The 23,025-nt window shown below is 39.2% G+C and overlaps 1 long non-coding RNA gene across 2 annotated transcripts; it reads right to left on the bottom strand.

The window, feature by feature from the left end:
* Positions 1-8,762: 8,762 nt before the first annotated feature.
* On the bottom strand, positions 8,763-23,001 carry LOC148216736 (uncharacterized). Of its 2 annotated transcripts, none has more exons than XR_015794922.1 (3): positions 22,739-23,001; positions 21,514-21,754; positions 8,763-11,409 (listed from the first exon to the last, which is right to left on the bottom strand). It is a non-coding gene; the product is annotated as an uncharacterized LOC148216736 (long non-coding RNA). The 2 variants fall into 2 exon arrangements; XR_015794921.1 differs by lacking the exon at positions 8,763-11,409 and adding an exon at positions 17,722-17,873.
* Between the last annotated feature and the right edge of the window lie 24 nt (positions 23,002-23,025).

Raw genomic sequence — 23,025 nt, forward strand, 5'->3', positions numbered from 1 at the left:
CATGGTGTTGAATTAAATCACAAGGTAAAGCCTATGATTCAGAGCAGCTTTTCCATTTGGCACCCTCTAGATCAGTGTTTCTCAACCCTGGCAATTTTTAAGTCATGAGGACTTCAATTCCCAGTGGCTGGGGAATTCTGGGAGTTGAGGTCCACATGTCTTAAAGCTGCCGAGGTTGAGAAACACTGCCCTAGAGGAGTTGGAGTGACATTCTCAGAATTCCCACCCACCATTGTTTTTGGTACCCAGAACTTTAGTAACAATGTTTTTGCAACTTATTTGAAGAAGGTCAGTTGTGGAAGGCTGATTCAAGCAAAATGGAAGAAAGAAACTGCTCTTGATTTGAATCCTTTTTAGCCTTTTTTGAAGTTTCCCACAGAAGTCCCACACTGAAGTTTAAACAGCTTTAGGTGGTTTAAGGTAGTGTTTTATAAATATATCATGCATCTGAGGCATGCACAAGTTTTACCTTTAAAACCTTTGGCCTTAGTTATGTCCCCATAACTAAATAAAGAATAACCTGAGGTTTGGAGGGGAGGGAATACTTTTTGAAAAGAAAAATCAGAAAGAACCTAGATGGGGGATAACTTTAAAACCTAGGTTTATAAGATAACAGTATATAACTTTTCTCTCTCTCATATTGAAGATGGGTACAAATAAGATCTATCTGTAAAAAACTCTCATTGTATTTATCTGTTTGTCTGTCTGTTCCCTCAAGTTAGCCCAAATGGTGCATTATACTGCAACAATTCTTGAATCAAGATACCTAAAATCTGCTAACTTAAAAAATGTGTAAAAAATCCAGTACTCATTGCTCCTGTGGAATTGAAATTTCTGCAATGTTCAGACCAGTTTTATTTGCAAAGTTGTGGCTATTGCAGTGCCCCCGTGGTCATGTGATTGTGATTTCTGATGCTCCCTGCCAGCTTCCCACAAGCAAAGTCAATGGGGAAGCTGGCAGGAAGTTGGAAGTCGCTCCCACTCCCACTGCTTTTTTGCCCACCTGTGGTGATTCTATTTACCTATTTATTTAGGTAAATAAATACTGACTTATTATTGAAGTTCATTTGCCACTACAATTATTTTTCTGTTTATGATATATACTCTTCTTAGATGATCACAGGACCAACCGGCACTGGGGTAAAAAAATATGGTCAGCCTAAAATTTAATGTTTATTCAGGTTGCATCAGACTGCATTACCTATATCTCAAAGGATGACCCAATAGGTCACACGGTTGTCTAGTAAGAAATAAACACTGGTTCATCATAATTATCCATGATTATATACATTTCTGCATATTTCTGAAGCGCTTTGCCTTTGAATAGTTGGGAGACAATTTTTGGCCTAGTGCTTCTAAAAATGGTGTAATGCTTCCCACACTTGCAGTAGGTCCTGATGTGTTTCAGGGCAGGCCATACAGTGAAAAGCAGAAACAGAGCCTTTCTCTTAAAGGAGCCATTCAGCAATAAGGGTGCCCCATAAACTCCAGGAAAGGAACATGGCACCTGCCAATAATGGTGGGACATTCATTGGAACTTCATAACATTTAATATAGTATGTCATATGACTATCCTACCCATTTAATGTTAATTTCTTTTTGGCAAAGCAAATGCATGGTAAGGGTCAAGTCCCTCATGGTAAGGGTCAATGCATAGTAAGGGTCAATTCCACCCAAGACAGAGCAGCTTCTCTCAGGGATAGTGTGACAGATGAAAGCCTAGATCAGTTGAGGGGCTGAATCCTCTGAGTCTCTTCAAAAGGGGGAAAAAAATAACAATAGTTTTCTTACATCGGAGCCTGACTTTCCCACAAATTGAAGTGATTGCCGCACTTTGCATTTCTGGAAATATGAAACTGGCTTTTAAGTGGTTGGTAGAAATTTGTCACACTGGATTCCAGCTGTAACTTGAATGGTTAAACTGGATTTATTAATTTTTGTTAATTGACCTAAAGCATAAACTGTATTGGAAATAGCAGCAGTACAATACATGATTTTCCTGTTTTATAATTTTATAGACATTTACAAATTAGAAGAATCACTAATAGTACTGTACTAGGCATACATAAAAATGAGCCCTGTTGAATTCAATGAACCTCTTTCTAAGTAGTTCTTGGACAGATTAGGCTGTAGGCCTATGTTAATTTAAGCTCAGTACATTAATTGTAAACTTATTAAACTTGCTCTGCTGTACTGAACATAACATTATTGGGACATCATTAAAGGTTTTTATCTGCATAAGGTTTGCAAAGCTGGTTCCATGTGATTATATTTTTTCCAAACTAGCTAGTTTACATTTGACATTTGACAATGTAAAGCTGAATAGCTCACAGGCCAGCTGAATTTATTCAGAGAGCAAAAGTTTCCACCCAGTTGATTCAATAGAAATCCAACATGAGTCTGCTATTCTTAATTTGGCAGGCCATCCAGCTATTTGGTCAGGCTTGGAGAAAGGGTGAGCACATTTATGGCTGCAGGGCAACTGCTGAATTTGCTGCCCAACATCTTGAGTCAGACATGGCAGGGAAAAGCATTGGATTATTATTTAGCATCTACTGTTCCAGGCAACAGGCTTGCTAGGCAAGCAAGACCGTTACCCTGAGATGATTAGGGCATCTGGAAAGGATCTCTACTCTGTAGGACAGAATGCATGCCATGATGAAAGCCTTGAAGACAAGATGAGATACAAATGTTATCAATTAACACTTTCCCCACTCGGCCATGTCCAATCAGGGACCACAGCTTATTTGTAATATCCAATTTATGAACTGTATTCATACTTGCATGTTTTGAGTAGTTGAGTTATTTGGAAAACAGCTTGATCTCTTCATAGGCTGATTTATACCCTTTGAGTTGATGTGATGACAATATTAGGAGTATATACAGAAACTGTTATGGTTACTTACTGTTTGCATCATGTTCTCAAATATTCAAAGCATTTTCTGATTGTCCTATTCCTCTTATTTATTTACTAAATGTGTATGCCACCAACTCCATGTAGACTAAGGCAGCTATTGGAGAAAGGAAAGATTGAAAAAGATTGCTTACCTAAATCCACTTAGTGAATATGTAGCAGAAGTGAGATTCTTAAATTATACCTCCAACTCTTAGCCACTGTAAAACACAAATCTTCTGATACTTTTCTTTGGTTGTTCCATGTTTCTTGTTACTGTACAAATTTTCTAAGCAGTCAAGAGCATTTGGATGGCTACCATGAAAAACTGGCTATTGGAATTATTTAGTCAGCCTTCCTCAAATTCGATGCCCTCTCCCCTTCCCTTCAATATGGGGATATTAACTTGTGGAGTTCTCTGCAATTGCTAGATAGCTAAGAAATTCTACAGGTATGAAGTCTACAAATGATTCCATGATTATATGAAATGTAGAGAACATCCAGGATAGTCTAGATCCATCTGTCAGGTCTCTTTCATTTCCTGCTCTGATTTTTTAAACATGTTTGGGGGACAATGCCACCCTTTTAAAATTTGACATGCATAGAATGTTACCAAGAGCTTTTCTCCCCCCCCCCCCATTGCTCTGGGGTCCTTCATGAGAAAAAGAGATATAAAAATAAATAATAAGAAAATAATAATTCATATGCACCCAATCATTCCAATATTTACTGTTCAGCTTTGGTGAAATGAACATATCTATATAGTTTTCTTAGGAACAATACAGGAATGTCTAGTCATTGGCTTCTCCAGGTTATACAAATAGTTTCAGCCTTAATTAGTTCATTTCTTTTCTTTATACAAAGCTTCTAGAATCAATAATTTTCAAGTGTGCAAAGAAGCTGCCAGTAGGTGAAGACTGATTGGTTTACCCATGTTTGTACTCTTCACAGAAATATCAGAATGACGTTTCCATTAGAAATTAAGATATTTTGTATCCCAGAGAATTAAGCCTATGCTGCTATCTTTAGCATTAGGAACTACAGTATATGAACGTGCCGTTGGCTGGATCATATCCAGACATTTGAAACATGCAAGTTATAGAAGGAAAGAAAACAGATTGCTTAAGTTAGTATGTTTCCAACATGGAAAATGCTGAAAAAAGTGAGAAAAATGCACGCAGATTACAGTATGTGATGATTCCAGTAGTAGTAAATTATACAATTATTAAAACTATTAACTATTTAGACGTAAATATTAATTGAAACCCAATGCAAAATACTTTAAACAAATTATACACATCTTTAATCCTCAGCAGTACGGTAAGAGGCCAAAAGAAGGTAAAGAATTCTTAGCTTGAGGTATTGAACAATATATGTATTATTTGTTTAATAATGGTTGTTCTGCCTATCACATATAATATAACCAAATAGTAGACTACTATAAAACCTATAAAGAATACATTATGGATAAAAAGAAACATAATGTAACACAACTAGTAGAGCTTTGATTAAAACAAAGTTGTGACATCCAGTACCAAATCAAGAAATAAAGCTTTAAGCTTTAATTGTAACAAAATCAGTGAAGTCTACTTTTATTTCAGAAAGGGGCACCACAACTGAAAATGCCATCTTTATGGTTGACCCCAGTGAACATCTGTAGGATCTGGAATTATGAAGAGGGCCTCTCATATTTACAAGAGGGACTAGGCCATAGTAAGAGGGATCTATATCAAAATGCAAGCTATATTATTTTTCTCTTTAACATTATTAAGCATTTAAAAATGACTAATCTGAAGATTATAGATACCATTCATTACATTTATATAGAGAAATAGCCTAGGTGGCAAAACTTCCATTCATTTTTTTTGCTCCCTTTAAACTGGGAATGCAAAATGTACAGCTCAGGAGCTACATGCTGAGTGCCTTTTGTGAATAATGATGGCTACTCCATTTTTTTTTCTAGTTTCCTTGTCCACTTTAGAAGATCTGGTTTACTGTGAATTGAGCCATCCTATTCCATTTCAGTTGGCTGATTCCCAGAATGCCACTGTTCAATTTTGACATTTCTGTTGTGACAATGTTAATTCTGTCTTGGTTGCTGATTCTGACATTCCACATGTTAATGGCACACATATCTTCACAGCAGCAAAATTCACTTTTGCCTTTGGACACCTTTGCAGCTGGATGTTCTGTCAGCTTGAATCCAGCCACATCATAAGCACCAATGTTGTTTGTATTTACCCTCTGTTCTTCCCCAAGAGTTCATTGGATGACTTCTGACCTGGGGGGCTCACTTCCAGTATCATGTTGACATTGTCCCTACTGGTTTTCTTGGCAAAATACTGGAGTGGGTAGTCATTTCCTTCTCCAGCAGATACTATTTAGCCTGATCCCTCCCACCCGGCCTGTCATACTTCAGTGGCTTGGCTGATAGCCATATTGGAACATGCAGGCCCCTTCAGCCCTATAAGGTAATGATCCATGAGAGCCATTCTTAATGCTTAATCCTATAGTTGCGGCTATATAATATATAATGGGCAGCTAAGTGAATGATTCAAGTGCTTTAAATGATACATGAACAAATCTACCCATTATTAATTTTTGTTAAGTCTTGTTTTCTCGCTTTTTTAAATACACACAAAGCAAATTGGCATTTAGAATAAGATTCTCTACACACCATTTCTACATGAATGGCTGGACTTAATATGAGAACATGTTGCATTTGGGGAATTAAAACAATCAAACGGCAAAACTAAGGGATGAATAAATCTCAGATAAGTGAAATCTTACTTTAAAAAGACCTAGAGAAAAGTTTCAGTTCTGTGAAACTGTGTTAAGCACTGAAGTTCGGGGATTTCAGATACTTGGCTGATGAGTTAAAGGTGCAATATGAGCAAAATGTTCTTACTGTCCTCTGCAACTTCTGCATCTCTTCCTTGAATTAGGAAAAAAAACCAAACCTGAGACTTTGTTATGAAGTTGATTGTGAAATCTGATTGGTGTGCTCAAAAGTAGCTTTTATGTAATTTTACCGTGTGGAAAATCAGTGGTCTTCAGTTCTTCTTTTAATCAGGCAACGATGACATAGTCAGAACATGTTTCTGGTTGTCCTGGAGATAGTAAGAGGAGCGAGCGTAGCCAACACAGGATCCTTATGCCTGCAGTATAGAAAGTTCAGTGCTCATCTAGGCTCTACCAGTATGTGATATATTTACAGAATGTAGATTTTCTGAGTGTGGAATCTGTCACAATTCTAGGCAGATTAAAATTGGGGGAAGCATATTCCAGAAGGTTAGGGCCTGGAGGAAATGCTTCGCTCTTGCTATCCCAGCCTTCTGGAATATGCTTCGCCCCCACCTTTAGTCATCTTTTGGAAGGCTTTTCTGACAGGTCTTTGGAAACTAACATCTATGATTTGCTTCCTAGCCAATCAGCAATGGGCTACTTTATACACTTTTTTAATTATTTGAGTCATAGCGACTAGAGGTGTGTAATTGTGGCAGTATAAAAATGCTGGAGAGAGGGGGTCTGGATGTACTGCTTTGGTTAATGCAGCTGAAGATTCAACTGGCCTCTTTAGTTGCTGCATCATTCTCAGTTCGGTGCCTAGGCTTTCAATTTTTCCTACAGTCTGTAGGAGAGTCTGTGTTCTCTGCGTGTTTCTAATTACCTGAGGAGATATTTGGAATAGGAAACAACCTTTTGTCTTGAGTTATATTAAGAGGACTCGGGCAGGGACTATTTCTGAAAACACGTATTTCCACCTTGGGGGTCTGAAATGCAGAACATTCTGTCAGTGTTATCCAGGTTTTTTTGGCTCCCTGTAGTAACTAATTACATGTAAACCTTTTGGAAATCTTGTAGTTAATGCAGTTTTTCCAGGAACCAACTTGTCTAGCCATGCTGATCTTTTTGAAAGGTAGTAACTGCAGATGTTGGATGTAACACTTGTGTGCCAGATTACAGCGAGGCGGCCAATCTGTGATCTATAAACCACAAGCCACAATCTAACACAACCCCCTTCCTTCCCAGGTGTTAGGAACATGCTCATCAATTGTTATTTTGAAAATCAGCCCTACATAATGCTTACCTTAACTTAGCTTTTTCAAAAAATTATTATTCCCTTCAAAATCAAAATGCAGAAGACACCAGTCCTCTCCTCTCCAGTGATGTCATATTGCTGTTGTACCTGCTGTGTTCCTTGAAGAACCTTATCCTTATCCTTCTTCTTCCCCCCGACCCCCCAAAAAGTAACTGTTTCTCCTGTGCTTTATCACCATTTATCTGAGCAGGATGTCTAGCATGACTTTCATGTGAGGAGAGAAATAATATGCCATAATCTTTTGGGGGTGGGGGGGATGAGAAGGGCGGTGGCAAGGACTTAACTGCAAAACTGGATGAATACTTTAATTAATCATTTAGAGATGGTAATCCTACAAGCTTTTTATTCTCTGCTTTTTCTGCTGGTTATAACCTTAGGTTGCTGTTTTCAGGGGTTTTCCCCCTTCCATTGGCCTTTCTTTTTTTTTTTTACAACTGTATACACTGAGTCGGAGAAAGGAGCTGAGCTTTGTGATACTGAGACCTCCAAGTGTAGTTTTGAACAAGAACGATTATGGCTTCCTTATTCTATTGAAGAACTTGCAGCCCATTTCCTTGTTTGTAATATGGACTGATTTTTCAAAATGCGATGCCATTGTCTTTTCAGTTTGCAAGCCATCTCTTAGAAAAGAAAAGGACACAAGAGACAGGGATGTGTCTTACTAGACACATTGATATGCAATATTTTCAGTAATGCTAGAGCTTTGGCCCTACAGTCAGGAATGAGGACACGTTAATGTTGACATGTTATATTCTTTGATGAGTTCCTATTTTGTATTGAATTGAACTGTACCATTTCAATATCTCAGCTCAAAAGAATGTTTTAAAATAAAAATCCCATTTTTCCTTCCAAACTGTCAGGAACGATCACATTCACAACAGTAAGCAATTAGGTGATGGTAACAATTTGGCTAGCAAGAGAAACACAAATGCTGCTGCCACTGCATAATATTTGGGAGATTGGAATGGACATCCATCTGTTTTATCTATTGATTTCTCTCTTGGTCTGTTTTGCTTTCTTTGGGTCTTTGATGTTCTGGGAGCTTGCTCTTCTTCTTGTGGGTATTGCATTACCAGGCTAGGTAACATCATCAATACATGGGGAAATGGAAGTTGCGGGCTGCTTTTATGCAGCAGCTTGTGCCACTAGTCTTGAAGGGGGCACCATTTCTTCCTTGATTGCTCTTGGAATGGAGAATTGTTTCTTTCTTCATTGTTCCTGCTTATCCAGTCCTGTTTGTCAAACAGCTGGTTAATAGGCATGTAATAAGGAGGGCTGTGCTTAGAGTGGTCTGCCCCTTTCTTTCACCGTTGGTCGTTTTTGAATGATTTATTGATGGAAAGGCAGGTGGCAGCTGTAGCCAGGAGGGCCTTTGCATAGGTTCATCTTGTACCCATGTCATGCCCTTTCCTTGACCAGGAGGCCATTCAGACAGTCACTCATGCCCTGATCACCTCACAACTGGACTACTGCAATGCATTTTACATGGGGCTGCCTTTCAAGACCTTCAGGAAGCTACCGATAGTACAACATGCAGTGGCACATGCAGCATTGGGCACTTCATGGTATGTCAATGTGTTACTGCTGTTACATGAGCTGCACTGGCTGCCAGTGTGGTTCTGGGTGCAATTCAAGGTGCTGGTCATCACCTTTAAAAGCCCTTCATGGCATAGGGCCTGGTTATCCAAGGGGCTGTCTATCTGCCTGCTCTCCAGTTCTGGGACAGAGGAAGCATGCCTTCTCTGTCACTGCCCTTCTCTCTGGAACTGCATCCCCCCAGAGATACAAATGGTGCCATTCTCCTGGGGTTTTGGAAAGCATTTAGAACCTGGCTCTGTACCCAGGTCTGGGGTTAATGGGTTTATTGCTGTATTTGTGGTGCCCCTGTCATAACTATATGATTTATCATTTTGGTTGTTTTAGTCCAGCCTGCGTGTTTATGTGTGGCTCTGGGTGCTTAATTGTTTTTTTTATTGTTTCTGGATTTTGTAAGATGCCTAGAATATAATAGAGTGGGTGGATAATTATAATTATATAATGAATAATAATATAATGAATATCTTGGATGCAAAATCAACAAACAAGAAAAAAAGCCAAACAGTGTGCAACCAAAATGGAAGATCAGGTTAGAAAATAAGATCACCATGCTAAGATCAGATGCAAGCAAGCTAGAACAGATGAAAGAAAAGAAGCTGAAGAACAAAAAGACCAAAGAATATCTGATCAAGAAGTATCACCTAGAAACAAGGAAGATCAAGGGAGTGCATTCATTCATTCATTCATTCATTCATTCATTCATTCATTCATTCATTCATTCATTCATTTATACATAACATATGAATATGTTATTCAGCAAATAACAGCCATAGCCAAGAAGATCAGCAGATACAAAGCTTGAATTGCACACTACAGGCAGAATTTCCAATTACAGTCGAATCAGAAAGGTTTCTACCAATCCATCAATGAAGAGACTGCAATGAACCAGTCAACACCTGGCAAAGAAGAAACAGTACAGCTCTGGGTGCAGCTGTGGAACAACCGAAAGAAATACAAGAATGCAGCTTGGATAAAGGAGGTAGATAAGAATAAAAAAGAAGCTGAAATAAAGAACTTGTAATAACAGCAGAAATGGGGGAGAAAAGGGCAAGGAAGATTAAGAATTGGTCAGCACCAGGTGAAAATGAACTGCATGATTTTTGATTGAAACATCTGACAGCTCTGCACCCACTCATTGCCAAGCAGTTTAACAACATACTGCAAGGAGGTGAAATTGAAGATTGGTTAACATCTGGCAAAACCTACCTGATAAGGAAAGTTCCAACAAAAGGGGCAGCACCAGGCAACTGCAGGCCAATTACCTGCTTGCCAACAACTTTCAAATTGCTAACTAGTGTGGTAGCTGATGCAGTCTAACAATGTGTGGTTGAAAACAAGCTCTTTCTATCTGAGCAGAAAGGAAACTGCCCAAACAGCAGAGGGACAAAAGATCAGCTCCTAATTGACAAGATGATTTTGGAAAACTGTAAGAGAAGGAAGACCAATCTGAATGTAGCTTGGATTGAGTACAAGAAGGCATTTGACTTCCTGCCACATGACTGGATAATCAAGTACCTAGGAGTCAATAGAAACATCAGAAGCTTTGTGCAAAAATCAGTGGCACAATGGAAGACACTGTTGCTGGTCAATGGTAATAGACTGGGAGAGGTTAGCATCAAGAGAGAAATCTTTTAAGGAGACTCACTATCACCACTACTGTTTGCATTGCATTGATTCCTCTGTCAATAATACTGAATAAATCAGGCCATGGCTATCAAACATCAGAAATATCTGCGAGGTTATCTCTCCTCCTTTACATGGATGATCTGAAGCTGTATGGAAAAACTCCATCTGAAATGGAATCGCTGCCCAACACTGTCCAAATATACAGCCAAGATATTGCAATGGAATTTGGGCTGGACAAATGTGCCACCCTGACCGTGAACAGGGGGAAAAGAGTGAAAACTGAAGAAATCAAGATGCCTAATGGAAATAAAATCAAGAGTCTGAATGAAGAAGATCCCTACAAATACCCGGGCATCCTTCAGGCTGACAACATCAAACACACTGAAGTCAAGAAGAAGGTTAGTAGTAAATATATCAGAAGAGTGAAGAAGATCTTAAAATCCAAACTCAGTGGCAGAAATCCCATCAAAGCAATTAACACCTGGGCAATTCCAGTCATTAGATATACAGCTGGGATAGTGGACTGGACTCAAGCTGGACTAAAAGCCCTGGATAGGAAGACCAGAAAAACAATGACAATGAATCATGCCCTTCATCCATGCAGTAACATTGACAGACTGCTTACCAAGGAGCATAGGTGGGTGTGGACTATTACAAGTACACCGGACAGTTGAAGAAGAGAAAAGGGCATTGGAAGAATATCTGAAGGACAGTGAAAAGATGCACTGAAGCTAGTACATCATGAAGGCTTACTGAATACCAAAGAAACCAAATTGGCCTATAAGAAAGACCAAATAAAGAATAGCAAAGAGACATGGCAAGGCAAAGCATTACAGGGCCAGTGCACAAAAAAAGTAGCAGGCAAACCAGATAACAATAAGCCCTGGCAATGGTTAAGAGCATGAAAGTTGAAGAAAGAGACAGGCTAATTCTGGCTGCACAAAACCAAGCCTTAAGAACAAATGCATATAAAGCCAGAATTGAGAAGACAGCAACAGACAGCAAATGCCACCTCTGCAAAGAAGTTGAAGAAACAGTGGACCACCTAGTTTCCCAACTGAAATTGCGTTTAAACTTGTCAGTGTGTTGTGAAATTAAAGTTTTCATCATGTCTTCTGACTGCCACAGATGCTGGATATTTTCTGATGTTCATGATGTTTATGGATCTGTTCGGCGAATCTTCTACCTATAGCTGCAAGAAGAAAAGCAAACTCAGAGAACAGCAAGAAGCCAACAATTCAACCCTGAGCTACTTGTATTCTCCACTGTTGTTCTATTAGTCATTTCTTTTCCCATTAATTTAATTGATGAAAAAAAACTTTTATTTTTTTTTGAAAGAAGGTTTTAAAGAAATTGTCCTGTCATTCAATATTATCATCATTTCCAGCAGTCTGCAGTCTCCCTGGGCTTCCCATACTTTGGTTAAATCCAGAGAAGATATAGTGAGGGTACCCCTCCCCTGTAGCTTTTTCAGAAGAAGTGATGGAGGCAACAAAGTGACTCTTGAAAGTACATTGTGCATCCAATCCTTCTGGAAGAACGGAAATGATTCTACCAATGACATTTAAACAGTGAGTCTCTTAGTTTGAGAAACAGAAAGTCCTGATCACAAACTGGTTGTACATGAGATGACAGCTCTCCAAGGTGTCTGTCACTGCCCTATATTAATAAACAGATGGCTCAATTGTGCTGATGCACAGTTGATGACAGGCACCAATATTCTTTGAAGGATTTATAGGAACTTGGCCTTGAAGCTCCCAGTTAAAAATGTTTAACTAAAAATGAAATGAGATTCTAAGAATCCTCATAAAATAGTAGTCGCAGGCCACAAATAAGTATGCAAACAGTCCTGACATGCCTAATTGAGTGGCATGTCAGGTAGCGGCAATGCAACAGGCTTTTATCTTTGATTAGGTAATGGGCAGCCTGCAGCCCCTTCAAAGGAGAAAGAGAACAAAAAAGAGAAAGCAAGGAGGTTCAGCAAGAAAAAAAAGGAAAGCATCAGAAACAGATTTTCTGCTTCTAAGGCCTTGGCAGAATTGAGTCTTTCCAGGGCAAAGGAGTTGTATAAATAAGGTCCCAGCCTCAAATCAATTCTGTTTAAAGGCCCTCAAACAGTTGGGTGATGAGAGATGCCTTGGCGAGTTGCCATGAGTTGAAGGGCAAGTTCAGAAGTTCTGTCTTCCCTTCCCTTCCCTTCCCTTCCCTTCCCTTCCCTTCCCTTCCCTTCCCTTCCCTTCCCTTCCCTTCCCTTCCCTTCCCTTCCCTTCCCTTCCCTTCCCCCTCCCCATTTTCTTTCATTTCCTGGTAGGGCTGCAAACAGACTGCAGCTACCATAGGGAAGCACCAGATGCTGTCACAGTATGGAAGTCATAATGTAGCAAGAGGCCCAGGTAGAATTCTTATTCCAACTGTGTGATGGAAAAAGGAAGAACATCGAAAAAGGTACACACTTGTCACTCTATTCCTCCTCAGTGTGCATGGAAAGTCTGTTCCTGCCTTGATGAAATGGCACATGGAGGGGTGCATACATCACCTAAATAGACATATGTGAGAAGAAAGGGATAATACTTAAGAAAATCTAGACTTGGTTGAAAGGTTGATTGCAGAACACTGGAAACAGGATCTTCTAAAATGGGTAGGTTGGTAACCGAAAGTACAGATTTTGAGAAGAGATGGGAAGATTTTTTTGTAAGACGTGTTGACACTAGTTATAGTTTAACTAGCCCAACCCATGAAGATCAGGATAGAATGAAGGAAAGGAAGCTCATTTGGGTGGGGGAAGAGAGAAAGAGAGAGAGAGAGAGAGCTCAAAAACATATTTAAGACCCCAACTATGGGTGCAGCAAGAGTGTAGGACAGAAAAAAGAAAGCAAGAGCATTTGAACCTAACAGGGCAGGGAGCTCCGCTCTGCTAACTGGATGACTATTCATGAGTAAGAAGAGAAGAAGAGAAGGCACTAGACTTTGTACAAGAAATACCAAAGCCATGATTGGTAGGCAAGGCAATATGGTGTGAAAAACTGAAAGTTCCATCTGTGAAGAGAAGCTGAGAAGCGGTTTTGGAGATCTACCCAAGAAGAGAAAGATAGCAGGTCAAGAAAAGTAGATTGAAGATCCACCACTTAAACCAGCAGCAAGAAATCAGCCACGGGAGAAAACTCCTATCAGCATTTATACTGTTGATGTGCTCTTTATTGTTTCCTCGTGATATAATAAAAGTTGTAAAGAGTTCATAATTAGTGTTAAAAACGATAAAAGTTCATAAATAATTAATTAAATAAATTAAAAATATTTATTTCTTATTAGATCACCCAGGAGGGAGGAAGTCATACCTCAGAGCTCCCCCTGGTTGGCTGGAAGCAGGCTTGAAGAGAATAAATTATACAGGAACTGGAAGAGATTCTGCTCTCAAAGTCAGGTCCAGTTCCAATGTTAGAACTGGGGTTACACTTGAATAAAAGCAAGGGTCTCCTGATACAAACAAACAAACTTATTTTTGTTTCATAATTTTTTATCCCCTCCTGAACTTCATTGAGATTCTTTTCCTGAATAAATAAAGTCCTATCCAAACAATGATTCTGAGTGAAGCCTCTTTGAAACAACCTTTTATTTAGCAGAGAGAAGAGGACTGTCTGTAAGAAGCAAAATCCACACTGTGGGTTCCTCCAAGTGCAGGAGTCCATTCTGTGCATCAGCAAATTGTGTTCCACAAGACAAGGAGATAATAAGTTTGGCAGGACAATCCTGCAGAAATTCATGTAAGAATACTGAGCATTCAATGCAATTCACTCCTAACTAAGGAGATACATAATTTCAGTTTTTATCCTACTGATGGAGGACTAAAATTGCCTTACATTTTAATCTAGTCAGATCCAGATTAAGCTGGTCAGAATTTGATCTCATTAAAATCCGTATGAAAAGATAACGATGATTTACTTCAAGTCTCCTTGATTTTAATAGGAATTATTTTAAACTAATTAGGATACATCCCAATGACTTTTAAGACCTTCATGGCTTTATACAAGAATAAGATAACTGTGTGAAAGTTTGGTTCTGTCTCTTGCCATTAGCCATGACACCTCTATGCCTGTTTTATGGTCAGGTTGTCATATACATTTAAATATCAAATGTTGTCTTTATGTCTTGTTACTTTCCTGGACGTATCTGGCTGGCTAGGACTTAAAACTGAATACTTAATGAGATGGGTTTTTGGCCTGATTAAGAAATTTATGTTTTTAAATTAATTTGAGACTTGTGTGGGTTGAAGAAGCTAATGGGTTGCAGCCAAAAATGGCTGGTTTTTCCCCTTTTCTTTTTGCATTCACCTCTACCCTTTGAGGAATCTTCTATAATGCTCTTGTTGAGGACAGTCACCATCTGGTTTTCTTTATAGGTTTCCCTGTTTTTTTTGTTTTGCTTTTGTATTTTTACATTAGTTTAATCAGATTCTAGTCAGTCAACTGTGATTTAGACTGATTGTATACAACATACTTTCATAATTTGCATGTAATAATGCAATCGGCATTATAGTTTTACTCTGTATGCAGGTAACATCAAACTTTGGTCCAGTAAATAACATTTAAATATTCTTCTCTCATTAATTAATTTTCATTAATTAATTCAACCCAATCTTTACTGTCCTTGCAGGAAAGTTAAATAGATCTACAGTGGTACCTCGGGTTACGAACTTAATCCATTCCATGACTCTGGTTGCAACTCGAATTGGTCACAACCCGAGGCAAATTTCCCCATCATTTCACAGATGATAGCTTCACTCACGCTATCACCTGCCAGCTGTTTCTCATTCAGCCACACTAACAACAGCTTTTCCACCTCTTCCAGCACTTGTGTCCTCTGCCTCATTAAGATCGTTACTCCTTTTGCCACATCAGCTCCTCTGATGGCATCTTTATTCTTCAAAATAGTCAAGATGGTCGACTTCACCATCTTGTACTCCGAGGCCAGATCAGTCACACGAATACCACGATCGTGGTTTTCTATAATGTCCTTCTTCAGTTCGATCGTCACTTTTTTCTTCAAAGCCTTATTTTTGCCCAGCCTGCTCTGCATTTTCTTTGGAGCCATGCTGACAAGCACACCAAAAACCTTTCAAAACGCCACAAAACACACTACAAGCCTCACCGAACGTCTCCTTGCTACCGCGATCTCACCCACAGGAAGCCGCGACTGCGTGGCAGCAGGGAAAATGGCTGCGGATCCGGTTCGTAAGTCGAGGCGGAGTTCGCAACCCGAGGTAAATTTTTGCGGCTGGAGCTGGTCATAACCCGAAAAGTCCCTTAACAGAGGTGTTCGTAACCTGAGGTTCCACTGTACAAGAAAAAGTAACAATACCATAAATCTTGAGTAACCTAACCTGTTTCCCTCAATGTACTGGCAGTCAGACTTTGAACTTAAAACTGTTGCATTAGGAAGACTGTTGAAGTTCTGGTGGAATATTTTAACTGCAAAATTCTTTGCTGGCTGAGGGAATTCTGGGAGTTGAAGTCCACACATATTAAAGTTGCCAAGGTTGAGAAACACTGCTTTAAATGGTTTTTGTTTCATAACCATAGTAACATATGGTTCACTTTGTAACAAAAACATAGAGGTGATCTATGCTTCATACAAGACTAAATTCCCAAAGGATAAAAATCAGTTATTTACATGTAACTACATGGTAACTAAATTAAAGAAATTAAAATAGATTGGTTTCAACTGATTACCACAAGAGGCATACTGTATATGCAGGACTGAGATACAGGAGAATGAGACATTCTGTATCAAATATATATAAATCACATTATTAGGGATTTGATTTCCTGATCCTAATAGCCAGATTCTCCTTTTCTTCCTACATTCATTATTATATTGCACAAACATAATGTGAAAATCCAATAGACCATTTTGGTAGCAGGGCATATTATCACCAGTAGTGTGTGTGTGTGTGTGTGTGTGTGTGTGTGTGTGTAAAAACAGGCAAGTTGAAAGTTGCAGTAGCACAATTCAAGCCCTTACCCTTTGCATGTGTACCACAATGTGTCATGACACGGCTGCAAAGGGTGGTGGTGGGGAAGTGGCAGACTCCATTCCCATAGTTAATCCCAAGCATCAATTAGAGATAAACACTGCTTCCAGATGTGTTTTGATGTGGAAAATGATAAAAAATAAGTATAGAAACTATTTCCAGATCCTTGCATTTCTTGGCTTATTCTCTTAGTTTTGACTGAAACCAAACTGAAGCAGTTGCTCAGATTTGCTCATTTTCCATCCCCCTTCTACTTATTTTCCCTAACTGACAGTTGCTTGGTTCCCTGGTATCTTTGCAGTACATAACTGGGCATGGTCTGGATGAAGGCAATGAAACAACTGGTCTGAACCAAAGCAAGACTGGGTATAATGGTCTGGATGGGAGGCCACTGGTTGGTTCAGTGATGAGAAAACCAGGATATGGGAAAGGTGAATCTCCCTTGAATCAAGCTTGGCACTTGGTGACCACATGGACATGGTGATTGCCCTTATTTTCCTTTTTTCAATTTCTCTGTTAGACTACAGCTCTGGGAATTTCTGTTGGTATCTCCCTGATGTACTAACCAGGTCTGACCCTCCTCAGATCAGCCAAGGTCTGCTAGCTGCTGCCAGTTGCTTTGACAACATAAAATGCTCCCTTTTTACTTATGACACTCTGCACAGCACCATGAGCAATTGTAGTTATGAAAATCAGTAATACAAATAAAAATGGGAGATGCCCCCTTTTCCTTCTATAGTTAGAAGTCATGCACCTTTGAATACTTTATAGAGATATATAACTTTTATGAAAGAAAGAAAGAAAGAAAGAAAGAAAGAAAGAGAGAAAGAGAGAGAGAGAGAGAGAGAGAAAGAAAGAAAGAAAGAAAGAAAGAAAGAAAGAAAGAAAGAAAGAAAGAAAGAAAGAAAGAAAGAAAGAAAGAAAGAAAGGGCTTTAAGTCAGTTTTAGACTCCTGGACTGGTCCCTGCAGTTTTTGTGGCAAGGTTTTTCAAAGTGGTTTGCCATTGGTTCCTTCCCAGGGCTGAGAAAGAGTGACTGGCCCAAGGTCACCCAGCTGGTTTTGTGCCTCAGGTGGGACTAGGACTCATGGCCTCTCAGTTTCTAGCCTGGTGCCCTAATCACTACACCAAACTGGCTCTGTAAACGTTGTATGTCTCTTTATTACTGTGAGCTCTTAAAATGAAAGCAGGAAGTGTGTGTGGGATCACGCAAGCCATACTATCTCACGGAAGAGTAAAAGGCAGACGTTTTCTGTTTGGAACGCAGAGCACACTTGCTGCACACCTCCTGCAAACAGCCAAGCTGTGACCTGCATGTATAACTGAGCCTGGACTCCAGTGTTTCATCTTGCGGGGGGCATGATCTAAAACTGGCAGGGTTATAACTCCAGGTCTCTCAAACTAAGTCATCTAAGAGGAAAAAACCACCCAGAGGCAGCCTTTTGTCTTCAAACTGAACATCATTCTTCCACAAATGACATCTTAATGAGAAGCAGGGCACTCATATCACAGAAAACATGCTGCAGTAAAATACAGTGTTGCTAATCCTAGAGTCGCAGAGTTGGAAGCAGTTTCTGGAGCAATTGCAGCCGGCCTCCTGCTTGGAACGTGTGCTGCAGGGGAATGCATCTGAGGGGTGAAGAAAGTAATACCAAATCAGGCTAATCAGAGAAGGTCAAGAGCAGTCTCAAGGGCTTTAACGATGACTGTGTTGCAACACTTGAATCCAACGGGGTACATGATTTGCAGTTGGCATTATAAGTAGGAACTCACCTTTGAATAAAGACTTAGGAATGCTTTTAACTATGGTTATACTGACAGGGCCAATATACCCTGCACCCCAAATTCTGGGTGCCCAGAAAATTTCCTCTGCAATTTTATTGATGTAGGGTGATGCAATCAACAGAGTGGTTTTTGTTTTCAGCCAAATGGTAGCAAGGGAAAAAGAAGAAATACATAGGAAGGAATTTGCTGCATCAGTTAGAAGTAGATACTTCAAAATACGAGGAAGAGCAACAAGAATGCTTTAGTCTTTTCCCCCTCTCCGCTTGCATCCATGCATGGCACAAACATGACCTGGCAACCTTCCCCCCCCCCCCCCGTTATGTCCCCATGAAGTTGCATTCTGCTGGTCCCAACCTATGCACAAGGCAAGGTTAAGCTCTCTTTTGCTTTACTGGTGTAGAAGTTGTCCCCCCACTCCCTCTTATTGTTATCCCATTCAGCAATAGCATCAAGATATATAAAATCTGTTAGAAGCAGAAAAGGGATTGGCAGTGGGGAGAAAGAACATCATGCTGGTATATTTTCCATTGATTCAAGCACAGGCAGAGAGCAGTTCAGCTCAGCAATGGGGAAAAGTTGCTAGACATATTTGTCCTGAATCAGCAAATAGTTGCAATGTACATATAGATTTTTTATGTAAGGAAGTCTCCTGGGAATGTCATCTCTGTGCACAGTGCGCTCAGAGTAAACATGTGACACAATCCTACGGGAATCTTACCAGCTTCATTATTGCTATGTCACTTATCCAAACTGAAATTGGAGCAGTTCACCCTTCAAGTGAATGCTTAAATATTTAACCTCTTGCCCATTTTTTAATTGGAGGAAAGTCTTTTATTTCTTTTCCCAACACACTAACTTTCTACATGTTGGAGGATTAAAACAACCATGTTGTTTTATCATTCAGGGAAAAATGCTAGGAAGGAAAAAAAATGTGTTATATAAGATGCAAAATATTTTAGAAGCTGGTTTAAGATGAGCACAACAAAACCCTAAATTCAACGCATTTCTTTTTAATTTCAATAACAACAGGGCAGTTGATAACCAGGACTGTAGGATGTGGCTTTTCTAAGAATTGGTTATACATTCTGAATCTTTTTATCAATAGGAAGGTGTGATTACTGAATAGATCAAGCTCTTGTAGAAGGTACAGAATTTCTTGGATCCCAACAGTGCTGTTCGTCCAGTAGGTCCAGATTTTTGTTTTTTGTTTTTGGTAATAAGAGATCTTCTCATGTTTGTTAAGTTTGGTGTTAAACCAGAATTGCATTAGTGAGAGCTTAGGCACTGTGGCCAAGTGGTGGAAGAGGTGGACTGAATTCATATAACTTGTCTGGATATAACTTATATCCATATATAACTCTGGAATAGCCTCCTTCCAGAGATCAGACTCAGCCCCTTCCTACTGGCTTTTAGAGAGTGACTGGAAATTGAGTTATTCCAGAAAGTGTTTTCTTGATTTTTGGTTTTATTTATTGTGTTGTTATTATTTTCTTCTGAAGTGCTGGTAATTTAGGATCACTGCGAAGACTAACAATCATCTAATACATGTGTGTGTGTGTGTGTGTGTGTGTGTGTGTACTAAATGTTGTGAGGTCAAATAATTCTAATTTTGTCAGCTGTTTTGACAATTCAGTTGTTATAGTTCCTAATGCTCCAATAATTATGGGAAAATATTTTGCTGGTTTATTCCATAATTTCTGTATTTTAGTTGCTGTCCCAATATTTTACAGTATTTTCTAGTGCCTTTTGAGCTAATCTAGTGTCATTTGGTATTGCTGCATCTATAATAAAAATTACAGTTTCAAATAATCTATGTAGAGGAAATGTGAACATTTTGTCTCTTGCTTGGGTAATTCATAGTCTGTTGAGATTTTACTCAAAATTATCAGCTGTGGAATCAGACCCATATTTAAAGGCAATGGAGACAAAGAGTCTTCTTGAAAAATTCCTCTTCCAATTTTGATTTCTGCAAGTTCCATATATACCATCAATGTTATTTTCCATTTTTTTATTGGAAAAAAAGCCAAACATTTGAATCCAACCATGAGGCTGCAAATCAAATGTTTTTTAATCAGTCCAAGCCATATAAAAGTTTCTTTTGTGCATTTTAGAGGTATTTTTTTTTAAAGTATTGTTTTATCAACCAAAAATTGGACTTCTGTGCCTGTAGAAGTTGGCTGGGGAATTCTGGAAGTTGAAGTCCACACACTTTAAAGTTGCCAAGTTTGAGAAACACTGATCTAATCTATACACTTCAAAGAGAACCAGTACCTTTCCTATTTTTCAATTCTTGGGTGCTGGACCATAAAACTACCTCAGTAAGAAAGAAATAGGAAAAAGCAGGAAATGCAACCTAACCAAAACTTTGGTACTGGGGGAAGTTGTACCTAAGTTAAATAATTAAGTGGAAAAAGAAAGAGAGCAATCTGGAATCATTTGGTACATCTGGCATATTAGAGAGATGGTGATGGAGAATGTAAATGGAGAAGATGGTAAACTTTCTAAAGAATGGCTATGACTCAACAAAAGATGAAGAGCTCCGTATGAACCTGAGACCCATCACACACAGATTCAACCCCAGCATTGTTTTTTAAATGTCTCTGAGTTTTTAAAAAAGACTATTAGGTATTTGATAAAACAGCTGATTAGCTTTTTAGGATATTGCAGTTTGTGAGTTTCTATGTCTCTCAGCAATAATAATCCATGAAGTACGTTGAAATCTGTTGCAGTGAAAAGTAATAATATTCAGTGAATTGAAGAAGCAAGAAACAAATACCTTATATGGCAAGAAGAGAAGCAGAAGTTAGGGTCCGTGTATGTGTGTGTGTGTGTGTGTGTGGCTTTCTACTAAGAAAAGAAGATTAAATTCGGTAGGACAAATATATACATAGTGCTAATAAATAAATATTGTTCCCCAGAAAAAAAATTCAGGCCATTTTATAAAGAACAAAATCCACATAGTGGTTAACTCACTGGGTGATTTTGAACCAGTCACTCTCTTAGCCCTATCTGCTACACGGTGTTGTGGGAATAAAATATTTATGTATTTATGTATTTATGTATTTATGTATTTATGTATTTATTTATGTATGTATGTATGTATGTATGTATGTATGTATGTATGTATTTATTTGGATTTAAAGGCTGCACAGCTCCCAAATGACTCTCGGTGGCTTACACTTAAAAAGTAGGAAACAAGAAAATGAGAAAGAAAGAAAACATACAAGGCTTAACAGCCACCCTCACCGCAGGCCTGAGACCAAAGCCAGGTTTTTAGAGTCTTGCAGAACAATTGCAGGATGGGAGCCAGAGAGACACTCTTCCAGAGAGCGGGTGCAGGGACAGAGGAGGCCTACTGCCTAGGTCCTAGTAAGCAACGTTGTTTAACTGAAGGGCCCTGGGCAGGCAGAAACTATCGGAGATAGATGGTCCTTCAAATAACCAGACTCTATGCCATGAAAGCTTTAATAACAATAACCAATACCTTGAATTATACCCAGAAGTCAATTGGAAACCAATGGAGCTTGTGAAGCAGTGGTGATACATATGTGCTGCTGCATTACGGACCAGCTGTGCCTTCTGAATGGTCTTCAAGGGCAGCCCCATGTGCAGCCCATTGCAGTAGTCCATTTCTGATGTAGCTACAGCATGACTGACTATCTGAAGGGCCTCCTGCTTTAGGAAGGGGTGCCAGTGATGCGCTGGAGGGACCTCAGGTAAGCCACCTGCATTTTTGGAGGTAAAGTAAAACAGAAATCTAACAAATACAAGTATATAATCAAAATGAGTTAGTCACCATGCTGCCACAAAACTATTTGTTGCTTACATTGCCATCTGGACTTATTGGAGTATGGGACTGAGGACTGATAATACTGTATAGATTTAGGATTTCTGTCAAATCCAGAAAAGTACCATTCTAAAAATGCACTGTTCACCAAGGGGAATCCTTTCTGCATACTACATACGACAGTCTCTATGCCAGAACAGCAGATATACAAAGTATCTCATAAAAGCACTTTTAGATCGGTTTTTTTTTTTTAATATTTGGAAATGTGAAATGTAAGCCTCTGTTTCTCTGAGAAAATTGATCTACAATGACTCAGTTGAGACATTTACCTCAGATCTTCATTCATGTTTCAGCACAGCTGCTTGTTTATTTAGTGATTTAAAATGTTTATAACTTGCCCTACTTTGCTGAATTCCAGAGAAAGATGCAATGAATATAAACCAGTCAATCAAACAATAACACTTGCCTGAAATGAATACAGTATTTAAAAAAAAAAAAAAGCCAGTTTAAAAGCCAGTTTAATTCTCTCTCCCTCTTGATAGGAAATCTAACATCCAATTTCAAGATAGTTTGCTACCAGATTAGCAAAGAACACCCAAACCCTGCTTTCTAGTCAAGGTGCATAATAGTCACCCTGCTTTGGTAGGGTGGCAAGTCCTAAAAATATAAAAACATGAGAATGCAAGCCCAGTAGCAGTATTTTAAAGAGAAACCTTTTGCTGTCTTTCAAATCAGCTACCTCACTCTGCCTGTTCAGGTGGTCACCTTGCTTCTCAAGGTCTTCTTTTAAAATTCCCGTCAGGCTTAAAAGCCTCTTGTCACACCGAAAACGTACGGTGGGAAGGGGGACAGCGCTTTCTAGTCTGGATGATAACAAGAAATGAAATCCCAGAAAGGACTCCTGGGAAGGAAAAAAACCCACCGTTACTGTCCTTTGGTCCCTGGCCTATATTTTCTTTGCGCATCTTCAGGCACATCTGTGCATCACCATGTACAACTAAGCGACAGGAGAATCAGTCTCTGCTGAGTGAAATCTCAGCCCATTTCTCCTGATCTTTAGTAGTTTCCTGAGAATGGGACTGAAGAAATGGCCTAGTGCGACACCTAAGGATCAAAAGAAACCCTGCATTATAGCAAGACTGAATCAGTATATTTTATCCATGAATGACTGTGAAATGCTGACAGCCACCTCAGCTGCTCCTCCTCCTG

The sequence above is a fragment of the Python bivittatus genome, unplaced genomic scaffold (assembly GCF_059951505.1).
Source record: "Python bivittatus isolate LINGU-HERP-01145 unplaced genomic scaffold, Pbiv_v1 ctg000080_np1212, whole genome shotgun sequence".
Taxonomy (NCBI): Eukaryota; Metazoa; Chordata; class Lepidosauria; order Squamata; family Pythonidae; genus Python; species Python bivittatus.